Genomic DNA, 13,482 nt, shown 5'->3' with positions numbered 1-13,482 from the left:
TACATGCCCTGGACCGGAATTGAACCCAGGCTGACACGCTATCCACTGAGCAAACCAGCGAGGGCACCTGCCCACATCTGGGATTGGAGTGCTGCCATCCCGGCTGTGAGAGAGGGAAGCCACCAGGTCTCACGCAGTGTGTGGGAGGGGCCGGGAGGGGCCTGGCTGGAGGGTGGGTCTTGGAGGGGAGTTTGGACTTTTCCTAAAGGTAGTGGGAGGCTCTTGAACAGCCACCACCAGCTAAATAACATCTCGTCAGAAAATGCTGAGACACACTTTTGAAGGTAATCGCAGGGCCCTCGTGTCAAAGGCTGTGCGAATCCCTCTCCAGGTCACGCAGAGCTCGGACTGCGCTGGGTGCTGAGGGCAGAGCGTTCCCAGTGTGTCCCGGACTGTTGACACCATCTAGCCCACAGGTGGCGGGGAGCTGTGTTCTGGGGCTCTGGGTCCAGGTGTGCACTGTCTGCGGGCGGATCACAGGTGGGTGTCCCAGGACAGATGCCCACAGAGGGAAGGTGTGCGAGATGCAGAGCAGGAAGGAGCCTCTGCGGGTGGACCCTGCGATGCAGGAGCAGGTCTCAGAGTGGACAGTGGGGCTGTCCGGCCAGCACCTCGCTGTGCAGTGGGGCTCGGAGGCGTCTGGCTGAGCCTGGTCTCTGGGCAGGGCAGGAGGCAGGAGGAGGCCTAGGAGCCAGGAGGGGTCTGGTGGCGGTCCATCCTTTCCAACATGCCTGCTCTGGCTCCACTCTCAGCCTGTGGGGACCCTCCTCTTGTCTCTGTCCTGGGGGAGTCCTGGGGACTGGAGGGTCAGGACGCACTTCTCCCCGGGTCTTGGTCTTGGTCCACAGCCACAGCCACACTTCCAGGATCCTGAGCAGCCCCTCCAGCCCTCCACGGCCCAGGCAGGTGGGAGGGGACTGCTATCTGGCTTATCTCTTTGCTTCTGACTAGAGGCCCATTGCACGAAGATTCGTGCAATAGGCCTTCCTTCCCCTGGCTGCTGGCACCAGTTTTCTTCCAGCACCCGGGACCCAGGCCTTCACTCCGGGTGCAGTGGAGAAGCCAAGCCTCTTCAGTCTTCAGTCTTCAGTCTTCGCTTGGGCCAGAGCCTTCAGTCTTCGCTATGTGCCTGCATATGCAAATTAACCCACCAGCTTTGTTGGATTAATTTGCATACTCACCCCCGATTGGCTGGTGGGCATTGCGGAGGTATGGTCAATTTGCATATTTCTCTTTTATTAGTGTAGATTGATGCACAGCAGACACATGACACATTCAGACACCAGTGTGTGTCCCATGGACTCTCACCGTGAGCCCCGGAGCACATGGAAGGGAATGTGGCCCTGGGATACCTCCAGGTTTTAGTAGGGTCCCCAGATTGTGTTGCCTCCCTCACCCACCAGAGGGTGGCAGCATCTCCTCACATCTGCCTACTGGGACAGCTGCAGGGCTTCTTGGGGGCCACCTGTGGGATGCTGAGACTTCCTGGGGGCCAGTGATACCCCTGTGGGAAGGGCTAACACAGAAGGAAGAGGCAACCTGTTGCTCCCAGCTCCTGACCCCCAGCACTGAGAACCTCCTGGTGGGCCCCACCCCAGGCCTCAGGGTCAGAACCTCTGGATTGGCAACTGAAGCAGGAATTCAAACATGATTATTTAAATATTTTAATATATTTGTTTTTCCTTTTGGGGAAGGAGCCGTAGGTCATACATGCAGAGCAGAGTCACACAGAAAAGCGAGGGACCCTGTGAAAAGGAAATGTTGTCCCTTGTCGTCCCCATCGCCTGCCGCCTGCCATAGGGCCTCCAGGCTGTGCGCATGCTGGCCTCTCTCCACAGAGCCACACCCCTATCCGTGGGTGGGTGGGTTGTCTCCCACTTTGTTTGCATAGATGACGGTATCAGTGATGCCCTTGAGTATGTGCACTTCCAGTGGTGAGTGTACAGTGACTATGGCCTTGTGAGCTCACCCCATACTGGCCCACAGCAGTGGATGGAGTGTTTTGTCCCCAACACCCTTTCAACATGTCTGTGTTGCATCTTTGTCTGTGTTGCAACATGTCTTTGCATCTTTGACAATCTAAGGGTTAAAAGAGAAACTCTGGGAAACCAAGATGGTGGCATAGGTAAACACCTGAACTTGCTGCCGGGAAGGCTGGCTGAGTGGAAATTCTACAACTAGAAGGAAAGAGAAAAGCACACTGAGACTTGGAGGAGGAGCGGAGGTGCAGAAGTAAAGTGCAGAGGTACGGAGGCGCGTGTGTGGAAAGGGCTGGCAACTGAGTACGCTGTTGTCTTTTTCAATCGGGAGGGAGACACAAGCTCCCGACTGCTCTGAATTCCAGTTCCGGGCAGGACTCTTGGGACCCAGACTCATACGGGGAGAAACTGGACTGTCTGGCATCGGGTGGAACTTGAGGGCAGCTTTCTCTCAGAGGTGCTTGCAGTGATTATTGTTCCTGCACAGTGCCAGGTACACAGAGACATAAGACCTCTTCCAGGCAGGGCTGATGGTCAGCCATTGCTGTTTGCTCCATCCAGGTGATTCCCTGAGACCCTGCCCGACCCAATTTGTGTGCAGAGGCTTTTGCATATAAATGGCCTGGCCCTTTGCAATCTGAAACCTAACGTACTACAGCTGGGTCAAAGAGCCCCAGAGCTTCCAAAAGAAGACCCTAGGCTGGACAGCAGCTTGCATTGCTTCACATCTGGGCCTCATCTCGGCACCTCCAAACCCCAAACAAAGAGAAGGAATCTGCAGATCTCTCCGTAGCTCCTGCTGGGTGGACTCTCACCTTGGAGATCCAAGAGCCAATGTACCCAGTGGTCAGAGAGAGACCATCCAGACTACAACTCTCCAGATCCATAAGGGACACACTCAGGGAGCAGACTCAGTGAGCGCCAAAGCCCCACTGAAGCAAGTCTTGCCCCATAAGGGTGTCTCCAGCACAGAAGTTCTCCCATCATAGATACAACTGATCCTCACAGCCAATTGGCCTGGAGGTTAATTCCTCCCAGTGATACCAGCAACAATAAAGGCTTAACTACAACAAGACGGTGCACACAGCCCACAAAGGGGTGCACCAAGAGTGCCCACCTCAGGTAATTAGGGAGGCTGAGCCACTGGGCCTTATAGGACACCTAGTACACAAAGCCACTCTATCAACACAGGGAAGCAGATAAAATGAGGAGACAAAGAAACAGGTCACAAATGAAAGAAATGGAGGAAAGCAAACTACTGGATATAGAGTTCAAAACCATGGTTATAAGATTACTCAAGAATCTTCTAGAAACTGCTGATAAATTTAGTGAGATCCTCGAGGATATGAAAAAGGACCAACTAGAAATTAAGCATACACTGACTGAAATAAAGAATAATATACAGAGATCCAACAGCAGACTAGAGGATCCCAAGAATCAAGTCAAAGATTTGAAATACAAAGAAGCAAAAAACACCCAACTGGAAAAGCAAAAAGCAAAAAGAATCCAAAAATATGAAGATAGTGTAATGAGCCTCTGGGACAACTTCAAGTGTACCAACATCCGAATTATGGGGGTGCCAGAAGAAGAGAGAGCAAGCAAGATATTAAAAACCTATTTGAAGAAATAATGACAGAAAACTTCCCCCACCTGGTGAAAGAAATAGACTTACAAGTCCAGGAAGCGCAGAGAACCCCAAACAAAAGGAATCCAAAGAGGACCACACCAAGACACATCATAATTAAAATGAGGGCAAAAGACAAAGAGAGAATCTTGAAAGCAGCAAGAGAAAAACAGTTAATTACCTACCAGGGAGTACCCATACAACTGTCAGCTGATTTCTCAACAGAAACTATGCATGCCAGATGGGAGTGGCAAGAATTATTCAAAGTGATGAATAGCAAGAACCTACAACCAAGGTTACTCTACCCAGCAAAGCTATCATTTAGAATTGAAGGTCAGATAAAGAGCTTCACAGATAAGAAAAAGCTAAAGAAATTAATCACCACCAAACCAGTATTATATGAAATGCTGAAGGGTATTCTTTAAGAAGAGGAAGAAGAAAAAAGTAAAGATAAAAATTATGAACAACAAATACATATCTATCAACAAGTGAATCTAAAAATCAAGTGAATAAAAAATCTGATGAACAGAATAAACTGGTGAATATAATAGAATCAGGGGCATAGAAAGGGAGTGGACTGACAATTCTTGGGGGGAAAGGGGTGTGGGGGTGCGGGAAGAGACTGGACAAAAATTGTACACCTATGGATGAGGACAGTGCTGGGGGGAGGGCAAGGGCAAAGGGTGGGGTGGAAACCGGTGGAGGGGAGCTATGGGGGGAAAAAGAGGAACAACTGTAATAATCTGAACAATAACAATTTATTAAAAAAAAGAGAAACTCTGCATCTTAAAATTAGTGTCTCCTACCATGAGTCAGATGGAACAACTCTTGACCCATGTTTTTCATTGAATTGTTGGACTTTGTCTTAGTTATTTGTACAGACTCTTTATATAGGAAGGCTTTATCCCTAAATATTTATCCTTGTTTGTTATTTAACTCTTGTCTTTGTTTAAAGTAGTTTTGCTGTGTAGAAATTTTTTATTATGTAAGGTAATTAACCCTTTGCACTCGGATGTCAAGTGTGACTCAACACGGTTAGCAGTAGAATAAAGGAATCGAAAGAAGCAAGCGAGTGCAAAGGGTTAATCTTTATGGCGGAGGCTTTGTGAGCTCATAATATTGTCCTCATAGTCTCTTCTAGTACTTTATGGTTATCTTAAATGCTTTTTTCTTTGATCAACTTAGGATTTATCTATGTATATAAATGGCTAAGTGCCCATCTGACCAGTAGCTATGACATGCACTGACCATTAGAGGGCAGATGCTCAATGCAGGAGCTGCTATGATGCGCACTGGCCATCCTTTATAATAGAAGGCTAATATGCAAATTGCCCCCATGAGCAGAAGTTTGACTGACCGGGAGTTAGACGTGCGCTGACCACCAGGGGCGGTGTGGAACATGGCAGGCTTGGCGATGCAGTGCTGGCAGCGGGCAGCTGTGTAGGCGCTGCCAGCCCTGAAGGGCCCCAATGAGTGCGGGATTGTGGCAGGATGGTGGAGCAGGTGAGTGGGCAGCACCAGGTCAAGGCAGATGTGAGCGGGGGCCCCAAAAACACTGCCGGTTGCCCCACAAACCAGCCCTGATTGCCGGCCAGGCCTAGGGACCCTACCCATGCACAAATTTCATGCATCGGGCTTCTAGTTTTAAGATAAACGGCACCACGGACCTGGCGCCAACAAACCAACAGTCAGCTTCCCCCAAGTGGGACACAGGCCCTGCCACCACCCCGGAGTGACATCCCACCAAATCGCAGCCAATGCTGCCAAGACCCCGTGGCAAAATGCAGCCCATAGCCCAGCCCAGCCCGGAAACGGTCATTGTGGGTGCCAGGTAATGATGTCATATAGCAACACCCAGCTTCCTCTCACTAGCGACTAGCCTCCTTGGAACCCGACTTGCTTTAGAGCCAGGTGCAAATATTTTACACTTTAACCAAATGTCTGTGAAACGTTTTCCCGTGCCTCATCTCACTTGATCCTCACAGAAGTCCTGGAGTGGGTAGATTGGAGACTCGGTGGAATCCTATTTTCTTTTCATTAGCCAGAAAATGGAGATTTCAAAAGTTTAGAAACTTGACCTGACTGAAAAGAAGAAATGGTGGAACTTGAAAATGACTTCAGGTTTTCTCACTGCACAGAATATAGTCAAACACTGCTGCAGTTAAATATTTTACCCTTTGTTCTCCCTGCGTGATCTACAATAATAATCTGCTTCATGTTGATATTTACTGCTGTGTTGCTGACAATTACCTGAAAGAGAAGTTGGGGTGCTTCACTGGGCTGGAGAAAGTTTAGCTAAATCAGAAAGCAGGTCTAATTAAGCAAGTTTAGTCTCTACATATAAAAGGCTAAGTTGAGCCCTAACTGGTTTGGCTCAGTGGATAGAGCATTGGCCTGGGGATGGAAAAGTCCCAGGTTTGATTCCAGTCAAGGGCATGTACCTTGGTTGCGGGCACATCCCCAGTAGGAGGTGTGCAGGAGGCAGCTGATTGATGTTTCTCTCTCATCGATGTTTCTAACTATCTCTCTCCCTTCCTCTCTGTAAAAAATCAATAAAATATTAAGAAAAAAGGCTAAGTTGACTCTCACATGCACTATACATATAAAGCTTTCACTGGTGCCAATCGCACGTGTGTGTTTTGATCTGTCATTGTTGATTGTGAATTTGGTTGACACTTCTATTATAGAGAAAGGGTGAATAGCGATATTAAAATATTTCTTCTAATTTATTTCCTTTCAATGTGCACGAATCTGTGCAGCAGGCCACTAGTTTTGGTATAAGATCCAAGTCAGCCCTGGTCAGTGTTTCCCAGCGGTTAGAGCATCAGCCATACACAGAAGGATTGTGGGTTTGATTCCTGGTCAAGGGCACATACCTGAGTTGTGCTGGTCAGGGCACATACAGGAGGCAACCAGTTGATGTGTCTCTCTCACATCAATCCCTCTCTTCCTCTCTCTCTCCCCTTCTCCCCCTCTCTCCCCCTCTCCCTCTCTTCTTCTCTTCCTCCCTCCTTTCCACTCTTTATGAAAAGCAATGGAAAAAATATCCTTGGGTGAGGATTAAAAAAGAAAAAAGATCCGAGTCTGGGATCTGTGTTAGTTTGGGAAATTGAATAAAGGGCTTCCGGTGTGTGCAGGGTGCAGAGAAGCCACTCAGGGTACGAGGTCCACCCTGACCCTGAGAGGACCTGGAGGAGGCTGCCCAACAGGAGGGAAGACCAGTGGGCGGGGATCCTGCAGAGAGGGGGCTGGGGGAATAAATACCCCCTCCTGTGGGGCTCCCCCAAGACCAATCCTAACCGGGAGGTAGGCAGAATGGGTGCACCTGCAGGTCTCCTCCACTCTGGGCTGGATGGGGAGGCTGATGGTGGATGGCTGGATGGTGGTCACTGAGTGGGAATGGGAGGGAGGAAGGGCTGGGTCTGGTGAGTGACCTTGACCCGGTCTGGACGAAGTGCAGCTTCATGGAGCCAGGCCTGTGGGGGTGGGAGTGCCAGGGAGGCCATTGGTGTGCACAGGGTCCAGCCTCCTCCCTAAGAGGGCCACGAGCAAGAGCACTGCGCTGCACCACTGTCCGTTCGTTCATCCATCCATCCATCCATCCATCCATCCATCCATTCATCCATCCATCCATCCATCCATCCATCCATCCATCCATCCATCCATCCATCCATCCATTCATTCATCCATCCATTCATTCATCCATCCATTCATTCATCTATTCATTCATTCATTCATTCATTCATTCATCCATTTGGCACAGGTGTGTGGAGCCCTTGCCAAAAAGGTTGTGACCCTTCCTGACATAAAAATTCAACTAAAAACATTAAGCCATAAATCGGTGTAACAAAGACTCAAATGATGATATTTCCCAGTATAACTAGACAGACTCTTTTGAGAAAAAAAAAGAAGCCCAATTCTTTTTTTTTCTTTTGGTTTGATGAGTGCATTTTATTATTATCTGCTGTTTGCTGGCAATTAGCAAAAATCAAAAGCTTTTTAAAAAAAATAATTCTTTATTGTTGAAAGTATTACACATGTTCCCTTCCCCCCATTGACCCCTCCAGCCCGCCCTGTCCCCCACCCCCACCCTAGGCACCCATTGTCCCTGCCCACGGGCCGTGCATATGTGCACACAAGGTCTTTGATTGATTGCCTCCCACCCACCCACCCTCCCCGCCTTCCTTCCGAGATGCCGCACTCTGTTCCCTGCTTCCATGTCTCTGGATCCACTCCGTTCATCAGTTTATTTTGTAATTAGATTCCACATATGAGTGAGATCATGTGATACTTGTCTTTCTCTGACTGACTGACTTCACTCAGCATGATACTCTCAGGTCCCTCCATGCTGTCTCACAGGGTAAGAGATTCTTCTTTGTTACTGCTGCACAGTATTCCATGGTATAAACGTACCACAGCTTTTTTATCCTCTCGTCTATTGATGGGCACTTGGCTGTTTCCACATCTCAGCCATTGTAAATTGTGCTGCTATGAACATAGGGGTGCATATATTCTCTCTGATTGGTGGGAAGTCCAATTCTTAAAACAATTGTTTTTGGTTGCCCAGCTTTTTTTTTTTTTTAAATATATTTTATTGATTTTTTTACAGAGAGGAAAGGGGAGGGATAGAGAGTTAGAAACATTGATCAGCTGCCTCCTGCACACCCCCTACTGGGGATGTGCATGCAACCAAGGTACATGCCCTTGACTGGAATTGAACCTGGGACCCTTCAGTCCGCAGGCCGACGCTCTATCCACTGAGCCAAACCAGTCAGGGCTGGTTGCCCAGCTTTGATGGTTCTCTAACACTTGCTCTGACCATCAGAAATTCAGTGCCCAGCTGGGTGGGGTCCCTGTGGGTGGGGCCTGACAGTGGGGTGGGGGTGGGAACAGGAGTTTGGGTCCCAGGGAGACCGGCCTGGGAGAGGGACTTGGCTGTTGTCCCATAGGAGCTGCTGGTGACCATGGTGCGGTGTGGCTGGACGGGGGCCTCCGGGACCACTGAGACGGCCTTGAGCTGAGTGTGGACAGCATGGGATGTGGGGTGCAGATCAGGCGACCCCTCAGAGTGTGGCCCAGTCAGAGGAGAAGGGGGAGGACAGGAGAGCTGTGGAATGTGTGCGTGGTGGGGGGCGGAGGCAGGACCCCAGGAGGCCCCGCACATGGCCTTAAGGGGACAGAGGGAAGAAGGAATCGTGAGGCCCCCCGGTGCGCGGGCCTGGAGGACACAGGAAGCCGGGGGCGGGCGGACGCTGCCTGTCTGACCCTGTGCCCACAGGGACGGCCAGCACTCTCAGTTTTATTTATTGATTGTGAGAGAGAGGAAGGGAAGAAGCCAGGTCAAAGTTCAAGTAGCTTCCCCTTACCCCAAACCATGGGAGCTGTGGGCACCGGAGCAGCTGCCACCACCCAGGAGCCCCGGCAAGGTGTCTGGCCCGAGCAGGGACTTGGCGGCCTTCGACCCCTCGCTGCCCTGTCCAGAGCCAAGTCCTCCGCACACCTGGGTCTTGCTGGTCCTTTGATTTCCTGTGGCAGCGCCCCGTGGGCACCAGTTCTCCCACTCACAGGGCTGGGCCTCTGCTCCGAGCTGCTGCGCTCCCCACGCCGAGCCGGTGGGTCTTCTCCCACCTCTTCCGCAAGCGACAAGTCCCTTTAAACCATTAAAGCCTTTGATGAGACCCCTGCTCAGAGCTGTGCTCTGTGAATGGATGTTTAAATTAAAACGTTGCTTTTGTAGTCTGGAGGCTTTGCCTGGGAAGAAATTAAAGGGACAGCTCACCTTTTTCCTCATCCTCAGGCTTGGTGGCCCTTCCTCCAACCCTGTGCTGGAGAGGAGGCTGCATGGGGGCAGCTGTCCCCACTCTGGCCCCACCAGGGACACCTGCAAGGGAGGCAGTGGCCTGGGAACCAAGAGAGCAGCACTCACTTACAAGCAGGCGCAGGCCTGCGCCGGGGAGCCCACAGCCAGAGGCCGCCGTGCCTGGCATAGGGTTCAAGGGCCCAGAAAGGCTATAAATTAAGGAAAGAGGAGCTTTAGCTGGACATGGACGTTTGTAAAACACACAGCCAGCAAGGTTTACTCCCCCAATGCGGGGAAATGTTTTTACCTTAACAAAATTTACAGCAACATGGAAAGAAGGGGCGACGAGGCTGTGCAGAGATGAGCTGCCAGAGGGAGCGGAGCTGGAGAAGTGGCTCTGCGAACCCTGTGGCTGCCTCCCTCGCCCCAGACGGCTGAGCTGCGTCTGAGGAAGGACGAAAGGACGCCGCGTGCTGTTTGGCATGGAGACGGTCAGTGCCGAGGCTCTGCGGGAGCGAGCCTGGGAGCAGCCTCTGACATCCCGAAGTTCTGGGTTGTTGGCTGATGACTGAACCTGAGTGTGTGGTGCTTCCTGCCCCACATTCTATGTGGAGACACCCAACCTCACTAATCACCCAGAAAACACAAGAGACTGGCAAAACGGAAATCGGATTCTCCAAGTGCGGTGAATAGATGTGAGCTTCATGCTGTGGCCAGAGAGCCACCACCAGGAGCCCTGGCGAGCCTCCCCCTGGCACCCAGGGCATCCATGTCACCCAAGGTCGTCTGTAACCCTCAGCAGCAAGGAGGCAGAGCCATTGGAAATGTACTTGTCATGACAAAAAAGTGACCTGCGTGTCCCTGGGCAGGAATGCACGGGTTCGATTCACCCCGAGTAACGACACCCGGCTCACACCAGGCGGGTCAGCTCTAATACACCTCGGAAATCATGCTGAGCGATAAAAAGCACGTTTCAAAGGGTTTTACTCTGTGCGATCACATTAATGTGACCTGCAAAGAATGGTACGCGATGTTCTTGGGTGTGTGTGTAGATGGCAAAATGGAAAACATGCAGAGATGATACAAACCAACACAGAGGCGACAGTGAATTCAGAGTGTTTATCATTGTCTATGTGTTTGAACATTTTTGTGCTTACAAAATTTGAAAGACAGAAAAATCAGGAGGCTGGGACAAGGAGGCCGGCCTTGGGAGCTCCCCCAGTGGTGGGGGAGGGGTCCAAGCAGGATTTTGGAGGAGGAAGAGTGAGAGCGGAGGGAGAGTCCTGCGCAGCACTGCAGAATCTGGGCCGTAGATGGGAGGGGCTGTCCTGGGTCAGGGCAGAGCCGGGCGATGTGGCTGGGGGCGGAGTGCAGTCCGTGGCGCTCAGGCAGACACTGCGCGAAGCATCCGGTTAAGAGCCTGGCTCAGGCACGGAGAGCTATTTCCTGCGGCTCAACAACTTGATCACAGTTACATTTTTATTTATGGCGCAGCTGCTAATTGCACCGTAAACATGTTTCCATCAAGAGATTACTGTTTACTCATCTGCCAATCAGCTTATTATCTTGCTACCTCACATCCTGCTCCCAGTCTTCCCACATCCCAAATTCTGCCGTTGGTCATGCCTCCCAGAGCAGCTCCCTCCAGGACCACCTGCCTCCTGGAGACTCACCCTCCTCCCCAGCCGCCCACGCCTGCTGTGCTCTCTGTCCCTGCGCCAGAAGGGCCGGTGCCCCTGCGACCGGTCTGACATGGCCCTGCTCTCCCTTCTCGGGCTCCCTTTGCCACAGCCCCTCAGCCTGTCCATGGCCTCCCCACCCATCTCCCTACCTGGGCTCCCAAGCTTCATCCTTTCCGTAAGCAGCACCTGTTCCTACTACTCAGCTCCTATGGTGTGTGTGTCGGTCCCCGTGTGGGCCTGTCTCCCCGAGTGCCTTGCGGAGTGTTCAAGTGGGTCTTGTATCTGTTCACATGTTGTTCCTTTTTCATTCATCCAATCTTGACCCCCTCTTATGCACAGGGCGTGGCAAGAGTCCTTCTCCCAGGAACTCTTCTCACCCTCCCCTCGCCTCCTCGGTGAGCCTGAGAGGAACCCCTGTGGGTGGACGGACTTCCCACCGCAGGCCCGAGCGTGGACTCGCACTCCCTGAGGAGGGCTGAGCCACCTTCTGGGTGGCATGTCTGTAGTTCTCTCCAGGCCCCTCCGTGCAGAGAAATTAAATGAGCACTTTCTGTGGGCAGAGCCTCTCCAAATATCCCTCTGAGGCGTCCCTCCATGCTGGGAGCCAGCCAGGTGCGAGGCCAAGCCAGGAGGAGATATTTGCATGGCAGTTCCTTCAATTTTAGGTCAAACAATTTTAGAGCCACTCTGATGGGCTGGGCGTGTGCAGGTGGAAGTTGCCTGATAGAAAAACTGCCACCCCCTGACCCAAACGAAAGATCAGGTTTAACACAAGGGCCTGGAGACTTGTGGGGGCACACCGGAGAGCAATGCGGACAGCCCCCAGGCTTTGGATCTGTGCCATGATCCCTGTCCCCACTGTGGCCCACGGGGATGGGGACAGCAGAGAGACCACAGATCCAGGAGCCAGTTACCAGGGCTGTGCAGGACCCATGTTCCACAGTGACATCTTCTGGCCGCCACTGGAACAGCACCTGGTGGGCCCTGCCTGGGTTGGGGCAGGACAGCCCCTCTTGGTCCTGTGAGCCCCTCATGGTTTCGGACCACTGGACACTCAGGTTGGAGGAGGAAGCTTCGGAAGGAAATCATACGCTTGTGCCAGTAGAGGGTTTGGAGGCTTGCTTTTGAGGAAACAAAAACCCTGCTCCTGTTTATATCTCGAGCTGGTGAAGGGTCCTTATACCCATCACTCCCCTTCCCAAATGTTTGCCTGCCCTTCTCTTGGGGTCCTGAAGAAGGTCTGCTTTAAAAAAAATATTTTATTGTTTTTTTACAGAGAGGAAGTGAGAGGGATAGAGAGTTCGAGATATCGATGAGAGAGAAGCATCGATCAGCTGCCTCCTGCACACCTCCTACTGGGGATGTGCCCGCAACCGAGGTACGTGCCCCTGACCGGAATGGAACCTGGGACCCTTCAGTCCGCAGGCCGATGCTCTATCCACTGAGCCAAACTGGTCAGGGCAGAAGGTCTGTTTTTGGGGTCTTCTGGTCAGGTGGGGGGCAGACCTGTCCTAACTGACTGTGACCCCTGGTGCTGGGCCTGGGCCTGGTCAGCCCCTGCCTGTATCCTGCCCTCGGGTTGGACATGCCCTGAGTTTGAGTGTGGCCCCAACCAATCCCAGCTCCAAATCTGTCAGGGGGAGATAGGCCTGGCATCAGCAGACAGAGAGACACCGGGCTGAGACCCTGGGAACTGGGAGTCTTCAGCTTGGCTGGGGGACAGGCTGTGTTCCAGGACATCCTTCCCTCCCCCATTCCACCCCTCCCCAGACTCTGTTTTCAGTAAGTCAATTAGTACAACTTTAAAGCAATTAGGAGACTCAGCAGCCAGGCTCTGCAGGCTGCTGAATGCACTCATGCCCCACCTGCCCCGGCCCCTCTGTGTCCCCCAGCCTGGCAGCTGCTGCTGACTCGACCAGCCTAGAGATGCAGCTCAGGGTTTGCCTTCTCTCCTGGTCCCAGGAGGGGAGGATGGCAGCCAGGGGAGAGACCCAGGGACACCTGGGCCTGGGTTTGTTGTGGAGGAGGCAAGACAGGATGCTGGCGAGAAGCTCTGCCCCTGAGCGGGGTGCTGGGTACAGATTCCCTCTGAGCACCCCCTCCCCTTCCCTCCCCTTCCCTTCCCTTCCCTCCCCTCCCCTTCCCTTCCCTTCCCTTCCCTCCTCTTCCCTTCCCTCCCCTTCCCTTCCCTCCCCTCCCCTTTCCTTCCCTCCCCTCCCCTTTCCTTCCCTTCCCTTCCCTCCCCTCCCCTTCCCTTCCCTTCCCTTCCCTTCCCTTCCCTTCCCTTCCCTTCCCTTCCCTTCCCTTCCCTCCCCTTCCCTTCCCTCCCTCCCCTTCCCTTCCCTTCCCTCCCCTTCCCTTCCCTTCCCTTCCCTCCCCTTTCCTTCCCTTCTCTCC

The sequence above is a fragment of the Eptesicus fuscus genome, chromosome 12 (assembly GCF_027574615.1).
Source record: "Eptesicus fuscus isolate TK198812 chromosome 12, DD_ASM_mEF_20220401, whole genome shotgun sequence".
NCBI classification, from domain to species: domain Eukaryota; kingdom Metazoa; phylum Chordata; class Mammalia; order Chiroptera; family Vespertilionidae; genus Eptesicus; species Eptesicus fuscus.
This window is presented reverse-complemented; position numbering follows the sequence as displayed.